Source organism: Tachyglossus aculeatus, chromosome 21 (assembly GCF_015852505.1).
Source record: "Tachyglossus aculeatus isolate mTacAcu1 chromosome 21, mTacAcu1.pri, whole genome shotgun sequence".
In the NCBI taxonomy this organism is placed as follows: domain Eukaryota; kingdom Metazoa; phylum Chordata; class Mammalia; order Monotremata; family Tachyglossidae; genus Tachyglossus; species Tachyglossus aculeatus.
Genome location: NC_052086.1, coordinates 33,111,513 through 33,116,635, shown reverse-complemented (window position 1 = coordinate 33,116,635; position 5,123 = coordinate 33,111,513). Strand labels below are relative to the sequence as shown.

Below are 5,123 nucleotides of genomic sequence, written 5' to 3'. Positions count from 1 at the left end.
GATATTTAAATAAAAGCCCCGATCCTACCTCTGGAGACAAGTATTGATTCATTCTCATAATACAGTGATAAGAATCAGAAGGATAAGAGCAAATAATTTTGTCAACTTGCCACATAAGGACAGTTCTATCTAAGCTAGGGATGGATTTCAGCCCGTTCCATAAGACTTCTTGGATTGCAAACGGTATGCGGAACTCTGTCATTTTGACATGTAGTTCATTTGGACTACTATAGCTCCCATTCGGTAATTGATTTCTCAGGTCGGGAGTGCAGTCCAAGGAATTGAAATCCCTGACATGTTTTAGATTCAGCAGAAGAGTCAGTTAGTGACCTTTAATGATCATAGTTTTGCTTTATTGAGATGAGTTTGCTTAGACTTATCTGACTGCAGTATTTAGATTAAGAATAAAGATATGCAGTAAAAATTGGGGTTTTCTTCATCGTTTTAGTAGGTTATGGCCAAAACAATCTAGAATCATATCTTATTAAAGTAGGTATTCTACTTATACTCTTTTATAGAAAGTTGGGGCTTAGTTCAATGGCTCAGCTTATATACTATCCCTGGGGGCATTTGGCACTTATATATTATCTTTCATTAGATAACTCCCTGCTCTCTCCCAATATTGAATATGTCTAGATTCAGATCTGTTAACTAAGCCATTATTATTAATAAGCCTTTATGCAGTTCTGTATATGGGGAAAGTGGTTCAAATGATTATTATGAGCCCCTAAAAATTATTTCAGAAGTTATTTTGAAAGTGATCTACTGACTACTTCATAGAACCAGGAATTGATACTAAACCACAAATTCCATATAGGTTCTGAAGACAAAACAGGGTTCTGGTGAGGAATATAACTGTAATTTATTTCACTGTCTGTTTTCCCTGCTAGATTTTAGCCTCCCTGAGGACAGGGATCATGTCTACTTATTTCACTGTGCTCTCCCAAACTCTTATACAGTGCTCACTACATGGTTTGTCCTCAATAAATACCATAATTCATCTTCTTTCCTAAATATGAAAATTTCCTCAGGAAAAGTAAAATTATTTGGAATCTTGACTCTATTTATGGTGGCCTTTCTTTGAGGTACAGTTCTGCCCACCAAAGGTAGCAAGATAAGATGCTCAGAACTAGAGATGTGATCTCAGCCGTTGTTATGACCTGGATAGAAGCTGGCTCTCAGTTGTTGGGAAGACCACCTGTGGAAACTCACCTCTTAAAAGATTTATGGCACCAGCAGTGTTTCTTTCTGGTACAGGAGAGACAAATGGTTCCTGCCTTTGCTTATCAATAGCAATTTCAATGAGAGCTGTCATGGTGTGTTGAGGCTCAGTACTCCCTATGCTTTTGTTCAAGACAACACTCGACAATTTGAGCTAGGAAGAAAACCCCATCACCTTTCCTAGTAACTCAGTTATTAGTCACAAAGATAATCAGCAGTCCTAGAAATCCGACCCTCTCGGGCTTTGCTCTTGAGTCTCAGAATTCACTACACTCATCGGGCTCTTAACAAATGTTAACAAATATCAGCCATAGGGGCAGTTTCTCTGGGACTTAACAGCTTGGGTCGATCCGCAGGCTGGTCTCTAAGATCTTGTTGACTAAAATATGCCCCTGTTGGCCTACCAGGCCTGATGAATAGGAATAGCACAATTAGAAGTTCTACTTGTACAGGTTTCCTTGAGAAGCTAAATCAGCAGGTGGTATTTCTTTGAAATAAAACCACTATCGTGGTTAATCAACAGATGGCTGCTTCATGGAAATGGCTTTCTGTGTCACCTGGATTTTCAGAGCCATGTGAGGCATTTTGGTGACTATCTGCACCTGGTGAATGACTTCGCAGTTGTCATTTCCTGTCAGCAACTCCAGGCACTGGGTTGCTGAGGTTTGTTTGTTTGTCTGTTTGTTTATGGTATTTGTTATGCACCTCCATGGACACATCTCTACTAGAACAGCCCACCTCCATCTGCAATTCTTCTGGTGGTGTATCCATAGAGTTTTCTTGATAAAAATATGGAAAGGGTTTACCATTGCCTTCTTCCACACAGTAGACTTAAGTCTCCACCCTTGACTCTCTCCCAGGCCACTGCTACCCAGCACAGTTGAGTTTTGATTTGTAGCAGATTGCCTTCCACTCACTAGCCACTGCCCAAGCTAGGAATGGAATGGGCATGCCTCTGCTTGACTCTCCCTCCTCTAGCCCAGAATGGTAGAGTACTGGAAACTCTCCAAGTGCAGTCTTGAGAGGGAGAGGTCCATATTACTGCTGAGGAAAAAAAGATGATGGCCAACAGATGACCTCGTCTAGGTCTCATACCCAGGCAACAGCCCTTGGTGTCAAGCCCAAAGTTTTGCAATTCTTAGCGACAGTGGGCAGTGGGAGGTGAGAGGTCACTCCATATGTCACCCCTCGCAAGGAAGCTACATCCTGCATTTCCAATACTTCATGGGAGTTTGGGTGATGTCACATGTATTAGATTGGGCATGCAGGGTAATGTCATGATATTGGGATGCCATCTTGAGGAAGTAATACTATTGTGGCATTTGTTATTTATTTTACTATATGCCAAACACTGTGCTAGGTACAGGAGTAGATATCCTGCAATTGGATCAGACACGGTCCCTGCCCTAAATGAGACTCACAGCCTAAGGGGTATCTATCCCAGCTGGGCTGTGCTGGGATAGATGCTGGGCACATAGTAAGTTCTCAGTGAATACCCCAAAATGAGAAACAAAACATGCATTGGATCCCCAATTTGCAGATGAGGAAACTGAGGCATAGAGAAGCTAAGTGATTTGTCCAAGGTCACTCAGCAAGAATGTGGCAGAAGCATTAGAAGCCATGTTTCCTGACTCCCATAGTAAGCGCTTAACAAATATCATTTTAAAAAAAGGATGCTTAAGACTTCAAAATGGGATGGGGGGGTATTGGTATAATTTGGGGTTCCTCCAGCTACTTAAGGGCCCCAGGAAAGAAAGCGATAGCTGGACTGCCTAACAGGGCCTGCATCTTCAAGTCATGTGAATTCCATCAACCTTGAGCATTTCTGTTGGGGGAATCCTGGTCCTCCCTTAGCCCCAGTTGCAGAAGCCAAAGTGGATGAAGGCAAGATGCTGAAAATTTAAAAAAAAAAATATCAGGCATAAAGATGTCTGGAGTCATGGCCATACTAGTCAAGAGACAAAGCAGGTGAATCAGAGAGAAGGAGCTTGGCCTAGTGGAAAGAGCATGGTTGTGGGAGTCAGGAGTCCTGGGTTCTGATTCCACCTCTGCCAATTGCCTGCCGTGTGACCTTGAGCAAGTCACTTAACTTTCTCCATGCCTTAGTCACCTCATCTGTAAAATAGGAATTAAATCCCCCTCCCTCCAACTTAGACTGTGAACTCCATGTGGGGCAGGGACTGTGTCCAACCTGATAAACGTCTATTCATCTACCCCAGAACTTAGAACAGTGCTTGATACACAGTAACCACTTAAGAAACACCATAAAAAAATCAATCAGTGTGGTATTAATTGACCACTTACTATGTGCAGAGTAATAATAATAATAATAATGATGGCATTTGTTAAGCGCTTATTATGTGCGAAGCACTGTTCTAAGCGCTGGGGGGGATACGAGGTGATCAAGTTGTCCCATGTGGGGCTTACAGCCTTAATCCCCATTTTACAGATGAGGTAACTGAGGCTCAGAGAAGTTAAGTGACTTGCCCAATGTCACACAACAGACATGTGGTGGAGCTGGGATTAGAACCCATGACCTCTTACTCCCAAGCCCATGCTCTTTCCACGGAGTCACGCTGCTTCTCTTAATACTCTTAATTCTCTTAATACTTAAGAATAATACTTATACTTAACACTAATTCTCTTAGTACTGTACTAAGCGCTTGGGAGAATACAATACAACGCAGTTGGTAGACACATTGCCTGCCAACAAGGAGCTTATAGTTTAGAGATGACCACTACATCTCTTCTTACCCCTCCTCTTTGCCGTGACCCCTTCTCTTTCTATCTTGTCTTCCATTTGTTCCCGTTAATGGATCAAGGTGGGTAGCATTGAATATAGCCTTTACTTGCATAAAGGAATCTCCAGTTTACCACCCACTTTCTCACAGTTGGCTTCAAAGCAGTCAGTCACCTCTGCTCCCTCCTACCTCACCGCGCTACTCTCCTACAACAACTCAGGCCACACAGTTTGCTCCTCTAATGCTAACCCTCTCATTGTACCTCAGTCTTGTCTAGCTCACTGCCGACCTCTCTCTCACATCCTACCTCTGTCCTGGAACGCCCTCCCTCCTCAAATCCGACAGACAATCACTCTCTCCGACTTCAAAGCCTTATTGAAGGCACATCTTCTCCAAGAGGCCTTCCCTAAGCCCCACTTTCCTCTTCTCCCATTCTATTCTGCGTTGCCCAGACTTGCTCCTTTTATTCATCCCCTTTCCCAGACCCACAGCGCTTATGTACATATCTGTAATTTCTTTATTTATATTCATGTCTGTCTCCCCCTCTAGACTGTAAGCTCATTGTTGGCAGGGAATGTGTCTGCTTACTGTTATATTGAGAAGCAGCGTGGTTCAGTGGAAAAGAGTTGGGGCTTTGGAGTCAGAGGTCATGGGTTCAAATCCCAGCTCCGCCACTTCTCAGCTGTGTGACTTTGGGCAAGTCACTTCACTTCTCTGGGTCTCAGTGGCCTTATCTGTCAAATAGGGATTAAGACTGTGAGCCCCCTGTGGGGCAACCTGATCACCTTGTAACCTCCCCAGCACTTAGAACAGTGCTTTGCACATAGTAAGTGCTTAATAAATGCCATTATTATTATTATTATTATTATTATCATTATTATTATTATTATTGTACTCCCCCAAGTGCTTATTACAGTGCTCTGCACACAGTAGGAGCTCAATAAATAGGATTGAATGAATGAATGGTTTTTAAACTGCCCATACAGAAGTAAGCAAATCAAGCTCTCAGAACCCCCAAACTGTAGAGGAAGAGACAGACATCACTTATATATGTTTGTACATATTTATTACTCTATTTATTTATTTATTTTACTTGTACATATCTATTCTATTTTATTTTGTTAGTATGTTTGGTTTTGTTCCTTGTCTTCCCCTTTTAGA

The 5,123-nt window shown here is 42.3% G+C and overlaps 1 non-coding gene across 1 annotated transcript; it reads right to left on the bottom strand.

Annotated features, from left to right (window-relative positions):
• Window positions 1-2,111: 2,111 nt before the first annotated feature.
• LOC119942983 lies at window positions 2,112-2,249 on the bottom strand. The gene has a single exon (XR_005455473.1). It is a non-coding gene; the product is annotated as a small nucleolar RNA SNORA7 (small nucleolar RNA).
• Window positions 2,250-5,123: the final 2,874 nt, after the last annotated feature.